General features: G+C 43.3%; 1 long non-coding RNA gene across 4 annotated transcripts; it reads left to right on the forward strand.

Annotated features, from left to right (window-relative positions):
- Window positions 1–306: 306 nt before the first annotated feature.
- Window positions 307–24,433, forward strand: LOC122232454. 4 transcript variants are annotated; one of them, XR_006209794.1, is made up of 5 exons: window positions 307–345; window positions 5,711–5,783; window positions 23,676–23,738; window positions 23,881–23,966; window positions 24,189–24,433. It is a non-coding gene; the product is annotated as an uncharacterized LOC122232454 (long non-coding RNA). The 4 variants fall into 4 exon arrangements; XR_006209796.1 differs by lacking the exon at window positions 5,711–5,783 and having other exon boundaries at window positions 309–345; XR_006209795.1 differs by lacking the exons at window positions 307–345; window positions 5,711–5,783 and adding an exon at window positions 16,621–16,648.
- The last annotated feature ends 295 nt before the right edge of the window (window positions 24,434–24,728 follow it).

Here is a 24,728-nt window from a genome sequence, read left to right on the forward strand (position 1 = left end):
AACATTCACCTAACGATACCATTTTCCTCCAGCGTCATAGAGTCAGTCAGTGATGGTCATTGTAAACGTCAGTTCACCTGTAGGTGTCAAATTCTGATAAAACCCATTCTTGCTTTTGGTCAATATAGAGGAGAAGGTAAGATTTCTTAGTGCTTTAAGCCTACCAATGGTATAATTACCATTCAGTGTAGTGTGGTTTCCAGGTGTGGTCCCAAAGGAAGACTTTTTCACAAATCATTAGCCATACACTTGTAATTTCCTATGTTTTTTGATTGTTGATTTAACATGTATTTTGCTTTCTTCTCTAGGAGCAGATAAGAATGCTGAGGAAGACTCTATAACCAGGTAGGATTTTTATGGATTTGTAAAAAATGACATTTGTTGGGGCACCTGGGTGGCTCAGTGGGTTAAGGGTGTGACTCTTGATTTCAACTCAGGTTTGTGAGTTCAAGCCCCACGTCGGGTTTTGTGCTGACAGCCTCCTCGGGGTATCTTTCCCTCTTTCTGTGTGCACTCACTCTCAAAGTATAAAGGAATGAAATGAAAGGAAACAAAAAATGAAATGAAAGGAAATGAAATGTATGAAATGAAAATTATGTGTTTCCTAAGGGAACACAGAGAACAAAAGCAGTTGTTGAGCGTTCTACCCTGGACGAGACACTATATCCTATGCGTAACATCTGTTAAGTTAGTCATTGCATAGCTTTGCAAAGTAGCTGTGTTATTGTAGCCTACTTTTTATTACTATGGCAACTGTGGTTCAGGGAGGTTGATTACTCGACCCATGATTCCATAGTTAAGAGTAGCTGAGGGGTTTGCCCGTCAGCCTGTGTAGCTTCCACATCCATTCTCTGGTTCCTCAGAAGCACTGAGATGAAGACACAGATCCTAGGGCAGATCAACTCAGAATGTCAAAGGTAATGATGTCGGAACTTTAATTTAGGGTTTTCTTAAGAAACCAGGTTAGTCCAAGCATTTGCCCTTACATATTTCACCACTAGTGCAAACAAAAGTAATTAGTACAGTGGTAACTAGTCCCTTGTTTTTACCATCAGAGATTTTAAGGTGGATGTCAGCTATGGCCATGGTGTCACGGCTTTTACATAATAAGATCTAGTCAGACAGCTCCTTAGATGTGGTGGTATCTCCTCTTCTTGAGACGATTGAGTTTTCTGTAAGGGAAGGATATCTAGTTGTAGACCATGTTACGTTAATTAAATTCAGCCTCTCTTTTGAGGATATTGCTATATGATTCTCTGTTGCCTAAGTTCCCAGTCTGGTTTCCCTTTGGGCTAGTACCCTTGACTAATTCTAGGAAGCATTTTCTTTTTTTATAGATTTTTTCCCCATGACTTTTCTGTACTGTGTTTTTGCCTTACTTTCTTCTCTGGTTTTCTTGGTATTTCTTTTTTTCCATTAACTTTTCCACTTCTGCCATCTAAGGACTCTCCATATTTCCAGAGTCCAAATCAAAAGCACACTTAGAATCTCAAGATTTAGGGAACGTCAGAGATTAATTCATGAAAATAGCCTCTGGTACTTCAACTTGTGTTTAACCTCCTTGCCCAATGGTTGTTTCCATGGAGAATTTGAAACTCAAAAGAGATTGAAGTGACCTATTTGGATATAAGAGACAGAAATGAGATTTAAATTTGGGTTATTTTCTTTCTTTCTTTCTTTCTTTCTTTCTTCTTTCCTTCTTTCTTTCTTTCTTTCTTTTCTTTTTTTCTTTCCTTTCTTTCTTTATTTTTGTCTTCACCGTGCAGGCAAATGTTTTAATAATAGAAAGCTGGGGAGCGGGTCTAATGAATACAATGAAGGAGGGTAAGAATCGAATTAGCAGAGGAGACCAGATTTCAAGAAGAACACTGAGTTGGATAGGAATAAGAGTTTTAGAAAAGATGTCAGAAGATGGGGGTTTATGCCAAGTGAGATAAAGGTGAATGACAGGAATGAAGGACCCAGGATTAGGGGAGTTGCTTAGAAAGGCATATTCAAATAGAGAGTTCAAGAGGGTCCTGACCAGTTTTCTGCTTTTGTGTCTGTTGGTTTCATTGAAGGTGCGAGCATACTTCAGATTTTCTGTTGAGAGAGATTGAAAATCATTTGAGCTGCTGGGAAGAGTCTGTTTACAGCAAAGAGAAATAGGATATCATCTACTTGCACCCCCACTTAGGGAGGATGGCTTAGATCCTCTCAAGGAATTGAGGGTTGGATGTGGAGATTCTGAACTACAGAGATGTATGGCCCAAGGCAAGCTGTCTCCTCACTCCACCTCTATTCCTGAATCTGTGATGCCCTTCCCATGTACCTGTAGGGCTGGGTAGAGGTAAGACTGACTTGTCAAATCAGTAAGGGAGCTTCATCTGGATAGGTGATAACATGCCTATGTTGAGGTGACTGTGTGGATGACTGAGACTCCCAATTAGCTTGTTCTCCAGGAGCAGGACATGGCTCCTACCCTCGGTCATTTGAGCCCATCCTTCTTTTAGGAGTCTGTGCCTTCATAGGCTAAAGATTGAAAGGTTGGAGAATGCCACTGAACCATGCTGAAGAGTGATGGAGGAGTGGGAGCTCATAGGGAAGAAAATATTCAGGCAGCGAATAGAGAAATAGAGGCACAACTACCGGGACCATTTTGATCGCAGTCTCTCTCCTTGGGTAGCTGAATGCCCCTGAAGGTTTTTAAGGACTTGCTAGTTATTATGGACCTCAATACGGCAAGACCAGTGTAGGAAAAGAGTTGGCCTTGGGAACTTTTAATCTTTTAATCTCTAGTTAGTACTTCCACTCATAACATAGAAACCTTCACTTTCGTATATTTACTTAAACGCAGGTCTACCTGAATCACAATGTAATGTGTGATGCGACAATTCTGGATGTTCCTCCATGCTCGCCTTAATGTAGCTCCCATCTGTTAATGTATAATGCTATTACGATATCACTGACTAGATTCTCTATGGTGTACCTTTGATCCTTGTGATTTATTCATTCTATAACTGGAAACCTGAACTTCCCTCTCCCCTTCACCCACTTTGTCCATCCCCCCACCTCCCCTCCCTTCTGGCAACAGTCAATTCTCTGCATTCATGGGTCTGTTTCTGCTTTTTCTCTGTTTGTTCATTTGTTCCCTTGTTTCGATTCTACATAGAAGTGAAATCATATAGGATTTGTCATTCTCTGTCTGACTTATTTCACTTAGCCTCATACCATCTAGGTATATCCATGATGTTGCTGATGACACGATCTCATTCTGTTTTATAGCTGTGTAATATTCCAGTGTGTGTGTGTGTGTGTGTGTGTGTGTATGGGTGTGTGTGTACGTGGTCTGTTCATGTATTTTTGGACACTTGGGTTGCTTCATATCTTGTCTATTGTCAATAATGCTATAATAAAGATAGGGGTGCATATATCTTTTCAAATTAGTATTCCATTTCCCTTGGGTAAATAAATACCCAGTAGTGGAATTACTGGATCCTATGGTACTTGTATTTTTAATTTCTTGAGGCCCCTCCATACTGGCTTTCACTGTGGCGATACCAATTTACATCCCATGACCAGTGCACAAGGGTTGTTTTTCTCCACACCCTGAGCAATGATTGTTGTTTCCTGTGTGTTGAAATTGAGCCATTCTGACAGATGTGAGGTGAGAAGTCATTGTGGTAACGTTTATAGATTTAATTTTCAACCGTTTCAGAGAATTCCCTGCCTCTCACACTTGGTTATGGAAACTCAGACTGGGTCTTTCCTGGAGATTTCACAGGTTAGGAGAGGTGGAGGCAAAATAGCGAACTGAAAGCTTTTTTAAAACAGGGTCCAAAGTATGAAAGACCTGTACTCTGGAAACCGTGAAACACTGATGAAAGAAATTGAAGATGACAGAAAGAATGAGAAAGACATCTGATGCTTATAGATGGGAAGAATACATATTTTTAAAATGTCTACACTACCTACCCAAAGCAATTTACAGATGTAATACAATCCTTGTCAACATACCAACAGCATTTGCCACAGAGCTGGACAAACAATCCTAACCATTGTATAGAACCACAAAAGACCTTGAATGGCAAAAGCAATATTGCAAAAAAGGAAAACTGGAGGTATCGTAATCTCAGATTTCAATTTTATTCCAAAGGTGTAGTGATCCAAACAGTATGGTTGGTACTGGCATAAAAATAGTCACATAACTCAATGGAATAGAACCGAAAACCTAGACATAAATCCACAACTGTATGGTCAGTTAATCTTCCACAAACAGGAAAGTCTGTCCAGTGGGGAAAAGGCAGTCTCTTCACCAAATGGTGTTGGGAAAACTGGACAAGCCACATGCCAAAGAATGAACCTGGACCAATTTCTTTACCATACACAGAAATAAACTCAAAATGAATTAAAGACCTAAGTGTGAGACCTGAAACCATAAAAATTCCTTGAAGAGAGCACAGGCCGTCATTTCTCTGACATTTGGCTGTAGCAAGATTTTACTAGTTATGTCTCCTGAGCCAAGGGAAATAAAGCAAGAATAAACTATGGGGACTACATCAAACTACAAAGCTTTTGCATAGTGGAGGAAACCGTCAAAACTAAAAGGCAACCTCTGGGATGGGAGAACATATTTGCAAATGTTTTGCAAATCCTGTAAAGGGTTAGTATCCACAATGTATAAAAAATTGATACAAGGCAACATCCCCCCTCCAAAAAAAAAGCCCAGTTTAAAAATGAGCAGAAGACATAGCCAGACATTTTTCCAAAGACAACATGCAGATGGTCAACAGACACATGAAAAGATGCTCCCCAAAACTACAACGAGATACCACGTTCACACCTGTCAGAATGGCTAAACTCCAAGACCCGAGAAGCAAGTGTTTGCGAGGATGTGGAGACAAAGGAAACCTCTGGCACTGTTGGTGGAAATGCAAATGGGTGCGGCCCCTGTGGAAAACAATATGGAGGTTCCTCAAAAAATTAAAAACAGAACTCTCCTATGATCCAGTAATTGCACTACTGGATACTACCCAAAAGAATACAGAAACACGAATTCCATGGGACACACCCCCCTCTGTGTTTATTGCAGCATTATTTCCAATAGCCAGCACAAGCGTCCATTGACAAACGAGTGAACGAAGAAGAAGTCCTATATGTATGTATGTGTGTGGATATGTATACACACACACACACACACACACACACACACACACTGGAATATTACTCAACCATAAAACAATGAAATCTTGCCATTTCCAATGACCTTGATGGTGCCCGAGAGTAGTATGGTAAGCAAAGTCAGGGAAAGACAAATACCATAAGATTTTACTCACGTAGTATTTAAGAAACAACAAATGAGCAAAGGAAGAAAGAAAAGGGAGAGACAAACCAAGAAACAGGCTCTTAACTGCAGAGAACAAACAGAGAGGAGGTGAGTGGTGGGAGGGGTGAAAGAGGTGATGGGGATGAAGGAGTGCCCTTGTCATGATGAGCACGGGGTGAGTATGGAGTTGGAAAATCACTGTATTGTACAACTTAAACTAATATAACACTGGATGTTAATATTACTGGAATTAAAATAAAACTTAATGGAAAAAACAGAGGCCAACTTTTAATTATGCCAACAAACTTCGTTGAATAAACAGATAGCTGACCTTTCCCTTAATTTTTTAAATTTTGTTTTTAAAAAAAAATGAACATGGTTTTGTTGTATATTTTTGCTCCAAAGTCTTTCCGACAAACCTGGTCCTGATGATTCATGGCCTACATCAACTAGCCAACACTTCGATTTTGGTACCAAGGTAAAGTACCCTCCTGTGAAACTCACTTTCCTGCTCTGAATTTAGTTTTCTCCCTTATTTACTCTGAAAATTTAACAGTAGCCTGTGTATCATCATTTTATGTGTGTGATGGAAAGTTAGCAAGAACAAACTGGACAGCAACATGCAGAAGAATGAAACTAGAGAATTGTCTTATACCATTCACAAAAATAAACTGAACATGGATAAAGGACCTGAATGTGAGACAGGAAACCATCAAAACCCTAGAGGAGAAAGCAGGAAAAAACCCGCTCTGAACTCAGCTGCAGCAATTTCTTACTTGACACATCTCCAAAGGCAAGGGAATTAAAAGCACAAATGAACTATTGGGACCTCATCAAGATGAAAAGCTTCTGCACTGCAAAGGAAACAATCAACAAAACTAAAAGGCAACCGATGGAATGGAAAAGATATTTGCAAATGACATATCACACAAAGGGCTAGTTTCCAAAATCTATAAAGAACTCACCAATCTCCACACCCAAAAAACCCATCCTCCAGTGAAGAAATGGGCAGAAGACATGAATAGACATTTTTCCAAAGAAGACATCCAGATGGCCAACAGGCACATGACAAGATACTCAATGTCACTCCTCATCAGGGAAATACAAATCAAAACCACACTGAGATACCACCTCACAACAGTCAGAATGGCTAAAGTGAACACATCCAGAGACTATAGATACTGGAGAGGATGCGGGGAAATGGGAATCCTCTTGCACTGTAGGTGGGAATGCAAACTGGTGCAGCCACTCTGGAAAACAGTGTGGAGGTTCCTCAAAAACTTAAAGATAGATCTACCCTATCACCCAGGAATAACACTGCTAGGAACTTATCCAAGGGATACAGGAGTGCTGATGCATACGGGCACTTGTACCCAATGTTTATAGCAGCACTTTCAACAATAGCCAAATTATGGGAAAGAGCCTAAATGTCCATCAACTGATGAATGGATAAAGAAACTGTGGTTTATATACACAATGGAATACTACTTGGCAATGAGAAAGAATGAAATATGACCTTTTGTAGCAACGTGGATGGAACTGGAGAGTGTGATGCTAAGTGAAATAAGCCATAGTGAGAAAGACAGATACCATATGTTTTACTCTTATGTGGATCCTGAGAAACTTAACAGAAGACTATGGGGGAGGGGAAGGAAAGAAAAGTTAGAGAGGGATTGAGTCAAACCATAAGAGACTCTTTAAAACTGAGAATAAACTGAGAGTTGATGGAGGGTGGGAGGGAGGGGAAAGTGGTTGATGGGCTTTGAGGAGGGCACCTTTTCGGATGAGCACTGGGTGTTGTATGGAAACCAATTTGACAATAAAGTTCATATTTAAAAAAAAAAAAGACTCCACCAAACAACTGCTAGAACTGTTACATGAATTCAGCAAAGTCGCAGGATATGAAACCAATGTACAGAAATCAATTGCATTCTGTACACCAATAATGAAGCAGAAGGAAGAGAAATTAAGGAATCTATCCCATTAACAATTGCATCCCAAACTATAAGATACATAGGAATAAACGTATCCAAGGAGGTAAAAGATCTGTACGCTAAAAAGTATCGAGAGCTTATGAAGAAACTGAAGAAGACACAAAGAATTGGAATGACATTCCACGCTCATGGATTGGAAGAAAAAATACTGTTCAAACATTTATACTCCCCAAAGCAATCTACAGCCTCAATGCAATCCCTATCAAATAACATCAGCCTTCTTCACAGAGCTAGAACAAACAATTCTAAAATATGTATGGAACCAGAGAAGACCCTGAATAGTTCAAGTGATGTTGAAAAAGAAAACAAAACATGGAAGCATCACAATTCCAGACCTCAAGCTATGTTACAAAGCTATAATCACTAAGAGAGTATGGTACTGGCACAAACACAGATACATACATCAATGGAACAGAATCGAGAACCCAGAAATGGACTCACAAGTGTATAGCCAAGTCATTTTTGACAAAAGAGGAAAGAATATCCAATGGAAAAAGACAGTCTCTTCAACAAATGGTATTGGGAAAACAGGATAGTGACATGCAGAAGAATGAAATGGGACCACTTACCTACACTATACACAAAAATGAACTCAAAATGGATGAAAGACCTAAATGTGAGACAGAAAACCATCGCAATCCTAGAGGAGAAAACAGGCAACAACCTCTTTGACCTCAGCCGCAGCAATGTCTTAGTAGACATGTTTCTGGAGAGAAAGGAAACAAAAGCAAAAAACAAAAACAAAACAAACAAACAAAAACAAAACTCTTGGGACCTCATCAAGATAAAAAGCTGCTGCACGGCAACGGAAACGATCAACAAAACTGATGGAATCAGAGAAGGTATTTGCAAATGACATATCAGATAAAGGATTGGTTTCCAAAATCTGTAAAGAACTACCAAACTCAACACCCAAAAACCAAAGAATTCAGGGAAGAAATGGTCAAAAGACATGAAGAGACATTTTTCCCAAGAAGACAACCAGATGGCTAACAGACACATGAAAAGAGGCTCAACAGCAGTCATCATCAGGGAAATACAAATCAAAAGCAGAATGAGATACCACCTCACGCCTGTCAGCATGGCTCAAATTAACAATGCAGGTAGCAATAGATGTTGGCGAGGATGCAGAGAAGGGGGAACACTTTTGCACTGTTGGTGGGAATGCAAACTAGTGCAGCCACTCTGGAAAATAGTATGGAGGTCTGCAAAAAAGTTAAAAATAGAGCTATCCTACGTCCTAGTAATTGCATGACTGGATATTTATCCAAAGGATACAGGAGTGCTGATTCAAAGGGGCACATGCACCCCAGTGTGTATAGTGGCACTATCAATAATAGCCAAATTATGGAAGGAGCCAAAGTGTCCAGTGACTGATGAATGGATAAAGAAGATATAGAATAGAATATTATTGCATGAGCCAAAAAAATGAAATCTTGCCTTTTGCAAATATTATTCCATGATCCAAAAGAATGAAATCTTGCCTTTTGCAACAACATGGATGCAAGTAGTGTGTGTTATGGTAGGCAAATTAAGTCAGTCAGAGAAAGACAAGTATCATGTGATTTCACTCATATGTGGAATCTAACAAAATAGATGAATGGAAGGAAAAATAAGATAAAAACAGAGATGAAGACAGTCCATAAGTGACTTGATTAACTCTTCACACACTGAGGACTGTTGGAAGGGTGTTAGGTAGAGGGATGTACTAAATAGGTGATGAGCATTAGGGAGGGCACTTGGTGCGGATGACCACTGGGTGTTATATGGAAGTGATAAATCACTAAATTATATTACTGAAACCATTATTACACTATGTTAACCAACTTGGTTTAACAAAAAAAAAAAAAAACTTTAAAAAGATGGTTACAGACAGAGCACATTCAAAGCCCAGAGTGAGAACACATCTATTCTATTAAAAGACCCTACTATTACATTAAAAGAACAAAACAAGGCTTTGCACATCCTTCCTTTGACTTTCTGATTTCATAACTCCCACTCTAAGTCTACAAAGCATCAGGTATAAGCCAGCTGTTCCCAGGAACCCTCTCCCACTGATTCCTACCTGAGTGCAGTTCCCTATCTGATGACTATTCATCATCAGTTCCAGAGTCAGACAGGCTCTTCAACACCCAATCTTTGGAGACACAAGCATGAGCAAGCAGGTTATTACAGACAGGGGCTCCACCATTCCTGCAACTCCCACTGAGGCCACACTGGCTCAGCCGGCATCACTTGCCCTTCCTCTGGGTCCTCAGAGCTTCCCTGGGCTTGGCAGAGGCAGAGCCCTTCCACAAGGCATTGACCACAGTTGTAAACCTTCAACCAAGAGAAAGGATCCCCCTTCATCTGGTACTTCCCCAGCTGCACTGGATCATGATAGCTCTCACCTGCGCAAGAAAGGGCCACCTGCGCAAGCTGACATTCCAACTGTTACAGACAGACATAGGGTATGGCGGGTTCCACGAGAAGACCCTGTGCCTGGCTCAGAGCAGCTGCCCAGAAGAACCCTCTGTGAGGGTGGAAATGTTCTGCGTTGTAAACATGCATCTGCCGGGCACCTGAAATGTGGCTAGTGTGGCTAATGACTATGTGGCAAGTGGCCGCTGCCCTGGATAGCACAACTTTAGGATGTACACATGAGGAAGACGTGACCTCCCAGTCCTGGAGGTTTCTGCAGAGGAGCTTGCTGGCCTCATCTGACCATTCATTTGTAGGTTCTCCCTGGGCTCATGCATATGTGGCAGCCACTGCGTGAGGCCCTGGGGATACTTAGAGTGGAAGGTCAACACCCAGGTCTTAGGGGAATCCCAGCAGGGGCACATTATAAACAGAGTGAAGAGCATGACACCCCCACACTCATGCTGCATGTAATCCAGAGCAGCGGGGCAGAGGGGGAGCACCTCACTGTCCAGGAGCCCACCCTTCTTGTTCTGATCTGGACTAGTGCCTGGGCAGACAGCTAGCATAGTGTGGGGCCCAACAGGCCTGGGTGAACTGAGGAGGGACCTTTCCACCCCTAAACCAGTTCCCAGCCCAAGGCTGTGAACAGCAGGCATTTATTGGGGCCAAACATGGGCTGCCTAGGGCTGAGCACCTGGGGGATGAGCAGTGACGGAGAGGCTGTCGGTGCCCTTGACCATGCAGAGCTGTGGCTCCTGTGCCCATGAGTGGAAGGAAGGTCAGAGACAGTATTTGGACCTGTCAGTTCCCATACCTTTCAGACAAACTCTCACACTGATGTCCTTGGGCCAGGAAAGAGCACAGCAAGGACTACCTCCATTCTGGGATCAGCCCCCACCACTTTGCTGAGCTCCCTGTGCACTGGAGCCTGTGCCCCTCTCACCTCCTCTGCAACTAGAATGTTCTACAGCTGCCCTGGTCACATGGGATGAGATCCCTTTTGTATGAATGTGTTTCCAGCCAGACAACCCTTGGCCAACAGTGTGTAGACAAGGACTGGCTGTCAGGTGATGGCCGGAAGCAGGTGAAAAGTGAAAAATGGTCCCTGCTGGCCCAGGTGGATCGGGTCTGGGAACGTACTTGTGTCTAGCCTGACCCTGGTTCCATCCCTGCTGGCGTGTCCCAGGTGGGCCAACAGGAGCCCTGACTCCATTGTCTGCTCCTCCCCGGTGTCCACCAATGAAAGAGTCTGGTAGATGGAGAAGAGGCTGGCACAGGAAGGATGCCCCTCTCCCCAGGCTTTTAGGAAGATGTCCGTACGGTGCTCTCACCCGGCATGCTGGCTTGTCCTGCCTCATCCCACCCAGAAGGAGCCCAAATGTCATCCTTGGTGAGGCTAAGGCTGGGCCCAGGTGCTGATGCTACAATGATTCAAATAATCCTGCCACCGTGGTGTCCCCTTCTACCCTCACATAGCCTGGATGTCCTTCGTGTCTTCCCTCTGCAACCCCTCAATATTTCCAGCTTAAGATCTAGTCCAAGACCCTGGATCGTGCTCTCACCCTTTCAAGCTGAAGTATTTGAAGGAGCAAGGACCCTTAGAGCCTGGCTGCTGATTTCATTCCTGCATTTAACCACACACAGCAGGCATTATCTTCCACACCCCTGGGATACTAAGATCTTGAGATAAAGGATTTCTAGAAGCGGGAGGATCCTCTTCTCAGATACCCTCCAGAACTGGGTGTGGCATACGCCTGCACCAGGGGCCACCTGCCCCAGCCCTCCAGCTAGGAGGGGGAGGATTCCTTCTCAGGCTCCTTGAATCTCTTTTTGGGAAAGGATAGGAGGGGCAGGAAGGCAGTAACCCTGGGGGAATTATCCCTTTACTGCTGAAGTATGATGGAGCAAGGACTCTGGGATCACTCTAGTCTCAACTCTGGTGGGTGCCCCACACAAGGAGGATCAGGAGCAAGGACTGAAATTATTACTGATGACAAACTCAGCCTAGAAATTCAGGGTTTGCCTCAGAAAGTAGAGGCGTGAGAGAAAGTACTAGGAATTGGGGGTTAAAAGGCCTCGTCTCCCCGTCCAGCCCCTATCCCCACAGCCTGTGCCAACCCCTCCATAATTCATCACTTCCATAAGCTTCCTGTCCTCAGAGGCCAATTAGATACCATTAGGGCTCCTTCTCCTTCATCAGGATCGGTCCAAGTGTCCTGAAGGCAATGAAACAGCCTCCTCAGAGTTGGTCTACCTTGAACTGAAGTCATGATTCACAGAATCATATGGATTCTGAAAACATATTTCCCTTTCAGAATCCTGTGAATGTTTTCCTGGCTAGTAATAGGATTTTTTTTTTCAGCCTAAACAAGCTATGTTTGGTGTATAATATACTAACTATATTTAAATTGTCCATATTTATATACTTTGACATACAGACACACATCATGAAGCTCGGTGATGGGATTTTTCTTATGAATGGCAAAGTTCACACCAGCAACTGTGCTCTTTAGGGAAATGTTAATCTAGAGGAACGTAAACTTCTCACACAGAGACCACATACAAGCACATACCTGCTCACTTCACACACTTGTCAGTTCACAAAGAGATTCACCCAGTCTCCATGCACACAAACTCACTACCTGAATGCCACATGAGTGCTTGTAAACACATGAACATGGTTTTTACCCTTTGACAATCCGCTTTGTCACTACATCTGTGACCCTCATTTCAGTGGAAACCCAAAATCAGAAGCACTCCCCTGACTAAAGACAGCAAATGATTGATTCCTGAATACCTACCATTCTCCATGGTTCCAGAGACCACAGGAAACTATAGAAAAGAAAATAGCATAAGGGTAAGAAGGTGAGGCACACTGATTGCACCACTCTTTAGATCTTGGTGATATTAGGATCCAATAGGGAACACAGTGGTTGAGTCAAAGGCCACAAAAGCAAATGAATAGGATGGCTGTCAGAAGTTGTATATTCTGGGGGATGTGTCTCTCAAGTTCACTTAGTATGGAGACTATAAAATTCTTCACCCAAGCAGGGAAAATTGCTGCTGATAAAATTAATCCTAACACACTATTTATCACCAGGTTTGGCACTGCCAGTGGTAAATGTCCCCCTGACCAAGGTAACAGTTGGCAAGAGACAACCACTCACCCCTCTCCCCACCAAGGAAAGAAACCATCTCATCTACCATGTATATTGTCACATTTACAACAGAAGTTGATTGGAAAGACACTAAGAAAGTAATTGTGTTCCTCAGGGGAAGACAGGCAAGCTCACCTCACCAGCAGCCAGGTGCCTCCTTACAGGAAAAGCCCATATCTTTTCCTCCACAGGGACACCTAGAAGAACACAGTACACACATCAGTACATTGTTAGTACTGCTCAAGAAAACTCAGGGACTTTTCCTTGATACGAACATGGGCCAGAGCATACGGCAGATTTCCTTACCTTCATGGACTGAATGTGACTGCTGAGCCACGCACAGCAGTTTTCCTTGAAGTGTGCAGTATGAGGAGTTTTTTGAGAATGTAGACATTGGTTATTGTGCAGTGTCAGTGACACATATCCTCTAGGCAAACCCACATCTCTCTCTCTCTCTCTCTCTCTCTCTCTCTCTCTCCCACTCTTTCAATGTGACTGTCTCTTTATGTTATGGCTTTGTCTCTGAATCTCTCAAGAACACACATACACACACATACACACACACGCAGACATACACAGTCACAATCCCGCAACATACACACACATACAGAACAACCCCAAGACTCATGCACACAAAGTCACACCGCACACAAGGAATACGTTATCTTTCTTATACTGTAGAAACATCACCTACTTTTACACCTGGGACATCGGTCTTTCCCCCCCACCCACAAGCACCAGTCCTCCCAGGACTCTGGAATTAGAGTAGCTCTCCAGACTGAAGACAAGAATGCCCCACCTACGTCACCATCTAAACATTTTCCTCAGCAAGAAACAGTTTCCAGGATACATACCTTCTTCCTGTGCTCCTACAGCTTCCTGAATGTTAGGAAAGAAAACACCATCAGGGTGAGATCATGATATACAGTATTTCCACCACTATTCAGTTCTCTTGGTGACTTTAGGATGCAAGATGGGACACAGTTGTTGAGTCAAAGCAAATGCATAGGATGCTTGTTAGAAGTTGATTTTCCTGGGGATGTGTCTCTCAAGACCACTTAGGATGCCGAGTAGAAAATTCTTCACCCAAGCAGGACAAATTGCTGCTGATGAAAAAGATCCTAGGACACTGTTTATTACCAGGTTTTGCACTGCCAGTGATAAATGTCCCCGTGACCAAGGTTACACTTGGCAAGAGGCAGCCACTCACCACTCTCCCCATCAGGGAAAGTAACATTATCATCGAAAATGTATATAGTCATATTTACAACAGAAGCTGATTTGAAAGCCACTAAGACAACACTTGTGTTCCTCGTGGAAAGAAAGGCAAGCTCACCTCAGCCACAGCCTGCTGCCTCCTTTCAGGAAGGGTCCGCTGCTTCTCCTCCTTAGGGACACCTAGAAGGGCACAGAATACACGTCAGTACCTTGTTGGTCCTCCTCAAGAATAACTCAAGGACTGTTGCTTGGTATGAACATGGGCAAGAGCATACGGAGGCTTTGCTTACCTGCATGGAATGAATGTGACTGCTGAGCCACGCTCAGCTGTATTTCTTGCAGTGTGCAGTATGAGGAGTTTTTTGAGCGTGTAGACATTCGTCATGTGCAGTGTCAGTGGCACGTGTCTCCTGGGGAAACACACATCTCTCTCTCTCTCTCTCACCTGTCTCTCTCTCTCTTATGAGTGTGTCTCATTCTCTTTGTGTGTTTCCCTGTCCCTCAGTTTTTGCCTGTCTCAAACACACACGCGTGCGCGTGCACACACACACACACACACACACACACACCACAGTGAATACAGTGTCTTCTCACACTGTAAACATAGACATAGGTTTTCCCCTCGGAAATCTGTCTTTTCTCCACACCCTCAAGCCTCTGTCCTGCATGGAACCTGGGTTCAGGGTAGCTTTCCACACTGATGCCAGCAGTAATGCCCGATCTTCCTGACCATAACGATTATTTCATCATTTGGTTAAGTGTCGTACTCTTGATTTTGGCCCAGGTCATGATCTCAAGGTGTCTGGGATCAAATCCCTGACTGGGATTCCACCCCGCTCCCTCAATCAATCAATCAATCAATGACCTTTTAAAAGTTACCCAACAGACTATGTAAACTGATGCAGTCACCATGAAAAAACAATATGGAAGTGTTTCAAGACATTTAGAAAAGAAGTGCCATTTGATCCAGCAATCCCACTTTGGGATAACACATCCAAAAGTATTGAAATCTGTTCTCCCGAATGTTCTCTGCACTCCCTTGTTCTGCATTCACAAAAGCTAAGATAGCGAAACAGCTGAAGGTCCATTGATGAACAAATGCACAGAGACAATGTGGTCTGTCCATACAATGGGAGACTACTCAGCCTTAAAAAGGAAGTAAATCCTGTCATTTGTGACAACACGGATGGCCCTGGGGGACTGGTGTTAAGTGAAATAAGCCAGAAACAGAAAGATGAATACTGCAGGATGTCACTTACATGTGGAACCTAAAATAGTCATATGCATAGAAACAGAGAATAGAATAGGGGCTGGAGGGAGGGGAAAGGGAGGCAGTGTTGGTGTTCAGGGCACCAAGTTTCATTTATACAAAAGAAGTCAGTTCTGGAAACCTGCCTTGCAACATAGGGCCTGTGATGAACTGCTTGAAAGTCAGTAAGAATGTGTTTGTAGGTTGAGTACCCTTACCACGAAAGAAAAAGAAGACAAGCTCCAACAGACATGGTGTGGGCAAATACCTTTATCTGGGTGAGACAGTGTAGAAATCAGTGCAATCCAGTCATTGAGAGGATGGGGTTGGTGCCTGTTGGACTGTGCCTAAGTTCCCTATAGTGCACAAAGAAAACTTTCTTAGAGTCTGCTTATTAGTCTTATGGTATGAAGTTGAAAGTGATTAAATGTAGGAAAACCCTTCAGAAAAAAATGACTGATGGTTCAGAAGCAGTGTGTAAGTGTTTAGTCACTAAATGTCTGGAACTTTAATCTAAACACTTGGTAGTGGTTGAGTCTAGAGTGGTGACTTGGATGGCTACAGGACAAAGGAGGATGGAAGCTTCCTTTTCATCCTGTCCATGGCTAGGATGCTTTACAGCTCATGGGGAAGGCCTGTTACCATCTCCTGGGATCCCCATATCAACCCCATGGGGCAGAGAGGGCAGGGTCTGTGACCCATATTTTCTGTGAGAGATTAAGTGACTCACCAAGATTCACTATTCTGAAGAGTGGGAGGTCCAGGATGGGAATGTAGATGTTCAGGGACAGAGATCCCTGAAAATCTGGGACCTTCCCAGGGCACCTGAGATCATGCCTTGAACCCCTGAGCCAGGGGGTCCCCCAGTCTCTTTATCAAACCTTCCTCCCCAAGGTCTATGTGGAAGACAGTTGATGCCCTGGAGGAGGTGCCTAAGCTAAGAGAAAAGTGCAAATCCTAACTCAGCCTCCCACCTCTAGGTTTCAACCCCTGACCCAAGGCACAATGCAGTTACCACCAAGTGAAGCCCTTCTGAAGGAGCAGGGGAAGCCCAACAGTGGCCATCCTCCCCCCACGTCCACACTACCGGGGTTGAAAGGGCCGGCCGACTCCATCTTGTTCTGTGTCCTTCACCTTGACCACACCTCCTCCCCTTGAGCAACCCCCTCCCCCACCTGCCTCACAGAACTCGGACCCTTCCCCACCCAATCGGCTGAGGCCACAGCCATTACCTCACCAACTGCCCCTAGACCCCTATCAAACCTGTGTGCTTTTGAAACTCACTCTCTCTCCCCAGTATCTCACCGCTGCGTCAGTGCAGGTAGGGGATTGAGCTCGAGCTAGCTTGAATAAAGGCTCTTTTGCTTTTACATGGGACTCGGCTCCCTGGCGGTATTTGGGGACCACAAATTCTGGGCATAACAGGGTCTCACAAGGAGCCTTCCCCAATGGCCACTTGGCCACCTTCAGTGGCCAACGGTCTGCTCAGCTCCCAACTGACTCTGAAGCCACCACATTCCAAACCAACTGTCACGTAACAGCTCTGCCAAGAGTTAGCTTCCCTTCAGTTGACTAAGCCTGGCTGAGCAGCTACTGTGAATTAACTGCGAAATTGGCCCATCGGGCTGGTGCTTTGATGGTTTATTGAATGTAGGCTGGGACACTTAACGTGGCACTGACTATTGGTCTGTGGAACCATCTGAGCAGCCAGGACTGAGGCCTGGCTGGTGGAGGGCAGGGGCTGTACTGGCTCTGAGTGGGCCCCTTCCCAATTCCTCCTTCTTCCCCCAAATCTGATCTCTACACACTCCTCATCCTTCTTTAGACCCTGCAGTGGCAGGGGCCCATGTCCCATCTCCTTTTAGATGGGCCCCTCCATACCCACGGCCTGGAGAAGCCTCCTCCTCCTCTACTGCCATGACTCTCCCTAAGGATCACCCGGACCTGCATTGATCTTTCATCTGCTGTTTACTGTTTTGCAAGTGATTATAAACAACCCTTTACTGAGAGACTAGATTCAAATCTAGGCACAGCAGTCTGTTATTTAATCATAAATCCTTTGTTATGAAGCTCATCAGTTATTAACAAATTGTACATAAGGAAAGCCCACCATTTAAAACCAAACAGTATTATTAACTATGTGCTATTTTTCTACTAGTCTCGCCTTGAGATGCTACCCGGATATATATTCATTAAGCATGTCAGCTATTGGCTTTCATTTACTAGCAAGCAATGGGATAGTTCATTAAGGAGCAAAGGCCCCACTGGAGCATGGGTGAGAGTGTCAAAACGAGGAGGATGGACACCGGGCTAGTAATCAAATGTTTGAGTTCTTATTGGTCATGATCCCTGCAGTGTGTAGTTCATGGGAATCAAACTGTTTTTAGGGCTCATGCTGATAATGTTACCAAATATACTACATGATGTCCCTGAATCTTTTTTCCGTAATGAGTCTTCACACACCACATGCAACGGGGCCTGAACTCATCACCCAGGGAGCAGGAGATGCATGCTCCAGCAGCTGAGTAAGGCACCAGCCCGTTATGTTCCCGATTCTTATGAGATTTGTGCCGTGTCCTGAAGAATGACCACACCGTGAAACTGATTGACCAGGCACTGACCAGCTCTCTAACTCACCTGTACAAGGGAGCAGCAATGAGGGTGATGGCACAAGGTTCATTGTGAATTGGTAGTTTGAGGCTTCATTTTCAGTGTCTCACGGGTAGGCTCACAGAACTTCAGCATTACTAGGGCTCACTCGTATTGACAATGCCATCCAACACCTCTAAAGGACCTCCTCAGTCCTTACTGGACTCAGGCCAAGTGCTGAAGAGTAGCTCAGCACTGGCAGAATTTGACCAGGTCTTCCTAACTCGTGCCTCCAAACTTTCAGAATCTTTGAACTGACCAGAACCATGTAAGATTTCTAGACCCTTTTCATATTAGTGACCATGGCAAGTTCTATAATAATCTGGCTGGAGAGTTTCCCTGGGCTATGGGACCACAGAGACTACCTCATAATCACAGACAGCATTTGGGATTTTCCTTGGTCCAGGTGATTCCTGACATACACGCAAATGTTGGAACTCCTTTGCACAGCCAGTGATCCCATGGCTAAGTAGAAATGCAGTTCAGTAGTTAAAGCATGAGCATTGGGACTACAGGCCTGGGTTCACATCCTGACTCTTAGGAGTTCGTGCTCCTGGACACAAGAAGCTCTGTGCCTCAGTTTCTCCTCCTGAGAAGTAGGAAGAGTAACAAACCATCACATATGTTTGTGATGGCATTGAATGAATTATTGCATGTAAAGTGTGCGGTGTATGACAAGTGGTCAGAAAGATTCATTAGAGGGTATAGATATTAAATGAGACCTTACAATTTTGCAAGTTCCGGAGGTGGCTTCAAACCTGGGAGTCTGAGTTCCCAAACCGCTGTTCTATGACACACAGCTGCTTTGCTTTGCCGAAAAACTATCATTTTACCTCAACACAATTTAGTTTTGACAGAATCAGAGGCATCAAAAAAAAAAGTAAAGAAATAAATAAATAAAGGAACACAAAAGAAAAGAAAAAAGAAAAAGCTGTTGGTGACCCCTGGATCCCACTCTCTGTGGCCCTTGACCAGAAATATTCATGATGGTTCTCCAGAGTGATCATTGGATCACTCATTGTATACAGTGTAATTCTGGATAACACCCAAAGGATAAAAGTAAATGTGTGTTTGGAGGCCACAAATTGTTGAAAGTCTCATATTGTTAGGGTCTCTTTTGGACAACTCTTTATGTGAATGAAGGAGCACATCTCCCCAAATACTGAACCCAATACCCCTTTTTGGTATAAGGAGTATAGGGAAAGCGTGTTAAAAACAATGATGGATACCATCCATATCAACCATTCTGGATTCACTCTACATTTCTGTAATGAATAATTTGAATACATACTTTTGGACTTTTAAAAGATCTTACATTACAACAGACATTGCCGTATGTCTTCCCCTAGGAATACCTAGTGGTGACAAGAAAGGGGTGCAGGATATAGTCCATTTTTCTCAATGGAGAAAAAATATCAAGGGAGCTATCTTGATCGAATAACCGAAAATCAAGCGATAAAACAAAACTATAAAACATTCATAACTCTGTACGACCAGACAGAGAGAGGAGATTTTAAACCACGGAAAAATATTTTGAGCAACAGCTAACTGTCCAGTGAGTAGCAGACAGTGTTAAGATCTTTATGAACATACCACCGCAGCAACAATTCAGATTGCCCATCTTCGAAGACGCTAGGTACAGATCTGAGAACTCACTCGCTATCAGATTGCAACTGCTCAGCTCAGAGACTGGCAGTTGGAAAAAAGGGCATCTTACCTCATTTCGTCGCCATGGCAACAGAGCTTTCATGGGGAATGCAGTTGCACACCGTCCAACTTCTGCTGTGTGGACAGGTGCGTCTCTTCAGAGAAAGGGGCACCATTGGAGATTAAGTGCTTTTGTTTCAAAAGTTGAACCCTGGTCTCACACATTGTCATTCTCTGTTGAAAATAAATTACATGTGTTTTGCCCAGAATTTGTCATCCCCAAATACTGCCAGGGAGCCGAGTCCGATGGAAAAGCAAAAGAGCCTTTATTCGAGCTAGCTCGAGCTCAATCCCCTACCTGTACCGATGCAGCGGTGAGATACCAGGGAGAGAGATCGAGTTTCAAAAGCACAAATAGGGGCTTAGGGGCAGTTGGTGAGGTAATGGCTGTGGCCTCAGCCGATTGGCTGGGCAAGGGTCTTGGCCTCGGCCGATTGGCTGAGGAAGGGTCGGAGTCCTGTTAGGCAGGTCGCTGGGCGTGTTTTGATCAGGAAGTTTGAATGGGTGAGCAGGGGGTTACTCAAGGGCAGGAGGCGCGGTCTGAGGTTTCCGCGATTTTTCCGGGAAAAGGGGTCATGTCGGGGACATAGTCACTCAAGGTGGAGGATACAGAACAAGATGGAGTCGGCTGGCATAGGCCTGCCCTTTCAACATGAAGGGAAATGACCTGACCCCTCCAACACCTATTATAATCACTAGTCAAAATTTCAGGGTGAAGAGGGAAAAAGAAAATATTTTGGGAATAAAGAGAGGTCCCATGTTTTAATTTAAAACACAATCCATACCCATTTCTACCAACATGAGTCCAAGGACATCTCTAGAACGAAGTTTAAAATTTGTCCCAGATGAAATATTAAAATTATCATTATATCTTAAAGTAATTTAGTCAGGTTATAGACCCATTAATTATAAACACAATTTGATGTAGAATAATTACATAGAAGCCATATTTATATTCTTAGCAAAGGTGTGGGACAAGGAGTTTACCTTTAGCTCTTCACTGAAACACACATGCCTGCGTTTTTGATAAAAAACTAACAGCTATATTAATTACATGTTTTTCCTCTACCAAATTAGTCTAGAAGTTTAGAATCAGGGGTGGTACATATAGAAAAAGGCATAAAATGAAAAATAGTAATTAAAATAATATTTACATTAAGGAGATATAATAAAAAGAAAAATGTCAACTAAAACTAAGGTAAAATTTTCTTGTGTCAATATGGGAGACGTGAACAGAAATGTTATCGTGTTCTTTTTGAATAGTAGAATCAGACTTCTATTAATTTTATATGTTCTAAATCTTAAGATTTTCTACTCTGCCATTGTATGTATATTTTAATCAGAAAAACAATAGGAAAGGTATTAAATTAATATACATTTTATAAAGGTATAAAATGAAGTAATAAAGATATGTCTTTACATTGCAAAAAAAGAAAAAAAAATGTCCAGGGCTTTGAGCTGAGATGCAAGGAGGACCCAGACTTGGCAGGATCCCCCTCTGCATGTACTACCTGGTCTAGACATGAACCCAGAACAAGGGTGACTTTCAGGATTCCAACAGGGCACAATTCTCCACCTTCTAGGTCACTGTTCTCTGATAAAAATTATGCAAAGCACATACATAGTTTCGCCTTTTCCAGTAAACACACTGGAAAAAGGAAAATCAAAACCAGTAAAACAGTGAAGCTAATGTGAGTAATATATTTTAATCCGATATGTCCAAAATGTTAAGATTTCCACTGTGACACATGAAATGTGACCACATTTCAAGGGCTCGAGAGCCTCTCAGAGCTGGTTGCTACCATAGAGGAGAGTGTAGATAGAGATCATTCATAGCACAGCAATAGAGTGGACGGTACTGTTCAGGATCTCCTAGGCTATACTTTAGGAACATAATGAAATAATCCATTTGTCAGACTGAGTCCTGAGAATCGCATCTCTGCCTGGAATCTCCAGACCCAGAGTCAGTGTGTGACAAAACCACATCCCTGTTGCCAGGCATGGATTGGATGGTAGGCACTCAGTAAAGGTTTAATCATCTAAATTCTCCATCTTGCTATCTCCTTAGCCATCTTCTTTAAAATGTGAGAAACCGGGGCTCCTGGGTGGCTCAGTCAGTTGAGCGTCCGACTTTGGCTCGGGTCACGATCTCGCAGTCCGTGAGTTCGAGCCCTGCATCGGGCTCTGGGCTGATGGCTCAGAGCCTGCAGCCTGCTTCCGATTCTGTGTCTCGCTCTCTCTCTCTGCCCCTCCCCTGTTCATGCTCTGTCTCTCTCTGTCTCAAAAATAAATAAACGTTAAAAAAAATGTATAAAATGTGAGAAACCAATTAATTTAATGAATGTATAGGAATAATTTAAATTAACTAAAATAATTCAGCGCTCCCCTCACCTCCCCTTGAATCCTGGCCTCCAGACTTACATTGGAGTTTCTCTCTCTCACTCACTGTATTCACACCCTCTCAATGCCTCATTAGTCCAATATTACTGTTACTTAATTCAGGTACATACTAGATTATTGTACCTGGAGAGAGTACCTTCCCGGTTCTCTGGGACACATGATATTGGCTTCTGGTGGTCCCCAATCAGGGAGAAATTGGGCCCCCAGGGGACATCTGGCAAATTCTGGATACATTTAAGGTTGTCAACAGTGGGGAAGGCACCACTGGCATTTGGCAGGTTGAGGCCGGGGATGCAGCTAAACATTTTGTAAGGCATCCTGCAGCTCCTCACAAGACTTATCTTGCGCAAAATGTCAACAGAGCCCAGTTTAAGAAACCCTGTCTTAAGCCATGTCTATTAAGTCTCTTTAAGAAAAAGGAGGATTCCTCCCAATCTCTTTGAACCCAATGTTAAAGGGTCGATATCTATCTATCTATAAGGAATTAGGCACAGACCCCACTGGTGTGAATGCAATAAATATATTCTCATATTTAGATTTTGTAAAAAGTAATGAGGGCTTGTCTGGCTGGCTCGATCCGTGGAGTGTGTGACTCTTGATATCTGAGTCATGAAGTTGATCCCCAAATTGGGTGCAGAGATTACTTAAAAGGAAAATTTAAAAAAAATTTTTTAAATGTTTGTTTATTTTTGGGAGACAGACAGAGTAGGGGAGGGGCAGAGAGAGAGAGGGAGACGCAAAATCCAAAGCAGGCTCCAGGCTCTGAGCTAGTCAGCACAGAGCCTGACACACGGCTCAAACTCACGAAGCGTGGGATCAGGAGCTGGGCCGAAGTCGGATGCTCAACTGATTGGGCCACCCAGGTGCCCCAAACGTAAAATTTTTTTAATGTTGACTTGTTTTTGAGAGAGAGACAGACAGAGTGTGAGTGGGGGAGGGACAGAGAGAGACGGAGACACAGAATGCAAAGCAGGCTCCAGGCTCTGAGCTGTCAGCACAGAGCTGATGTGGGGCTTGAACGTGTAAAACAACAAATCATGACCTGAGCAAAGTCAGATGCTTAACTGGCTGAGCTACCCAGGGGCCCTGTTAAAAACTAAAATGTTTTAATGAAATGTAACAATCATTGTTTCGAGAAGTGTACTCTAAAAGCTCACTCCGTGGACACCATCATTTCTCCCAAGATATTTATTTCTCTCTGTGATTGCAAATATGTATTTTCAAGGATTTGTGAAGCAAACTGGACTGTGTGCAAAATCACAGGAAATTGGACAGTAACGTTTCTGTTTTGAAACTTCTGCTACCGAGTGTAACAGAAATGAGACCACTAATGTTACAATAAATCCTATCCTGCATCTTTTATCTAAACTAACATTCACATCAAAACTATTATTGATTAGCCATTTCACAGAATTTCCACCCCTTGGTAATCCTAGTAAAGTGTATGAGGTATAAATCTGTTGGTGGCTGGCAAAGGTGTGAACTCAGAGCATTTATAGTCCATTTAGAACAATGTCTCTCAAAGTAAAAAACAACCACCACTTCTCCATGTTGGCATTGTACGAGTTTCATATTTGCTTTCATTTATTCAGCTCAAGTTTGGAAATGTGTGAAAATGTACAAGAAGCAGGAGAATTGCAGACTTTACTTCTGAGGTAGGAAATTAGAAATAATTCTTAGATAATCTTAACATTTCCCCTTCTTGATCAGATGATGAAATAGGTGAGTCCTGATATGGTAGGGTGGCAAGAGGACCCTTTAACATAAGAAGCCCCTTCTGAGTCAATCTCATTTCAGAACTGCGTCCCCTTTGAAGGGAGTTGGGAACCAGAGAAGAATCTCCTAGAGGAGGAGTCCACTCTTCTGCAACCTCCTTTTTGCTGGTCAGTGTTCTACAGAAGGCACATGTGAGACGGCAAAGTCCAGGGAACGAATCCTTCTATGAATACAGCAAATGTTATTGAGGCCACCTCCATCACAAAGACAGTGTGTGCCCCTAGGGACACTGTATACGCCTGGGCTCTCTGCTCTAGGAGCTGTGGGTGGGAGTAGATTTTCAGTACCCAGGCTTGAGAGATGTCATGTTCTTTCTTTTCCCTAAACAGATCATGACTTGGACCGTTATACGAGATGTTGAATTGAGTTTCTCCCATTGATTGGTTCAACCTCTCAGCTGCTGCTGTGGGTCTGAGCCACCTCCAGGTTGTTCTGCGAGTTGGGAGGATCTCTCAGCCTAGACTGGCAATCGCAGGTGGAAATAGAATGAGACCCACCCATGTCAACTACACATTGTCTAGTAGCTCTATGGTAAAAAGAAACAAGTCAAAAATCAAATCATTGTAATGGGCAAAATGGTACCACTTCAACATGTATTTGATTTCAAAAATACATTGTTTTTAAAACCTCAACAAGAAAGTTTCTTCTTCTTCTTCTTCTTCTTCTTCTTCTTCTTCTTCTTTTTTCTTATTCTGTCCTCAGAATGAGTGTGCATGTCACACTCAGAGCACGGCTCAATTCAGAGGAGCTGAATTCCAGGGGCTCGATTTCCACAGGTGGTTGGTGGCTACAATATTGGACACTCCAGGTCTGGTCTATTTTCCCAGCTCAGGTCAAAGCTGAATGACCAACTGAGTCTTTAATTCTAC

The sequence above is a fragment of the Panthera tigris genome, chromosome D3 (assembly GCF_018350195.1).
Source record: "Panthera tigris isolate Pti1 chromosome D3, P.tigris_Pti1_mat1.1, whole genome shotgun sequence".
NCBI classification, from domain to species: domain Eukaryota; kingdom Metazoa; phylum Chordata; class Mammalia; order Carnivora; family Felidae; genus Panthera; species Panthera tigris.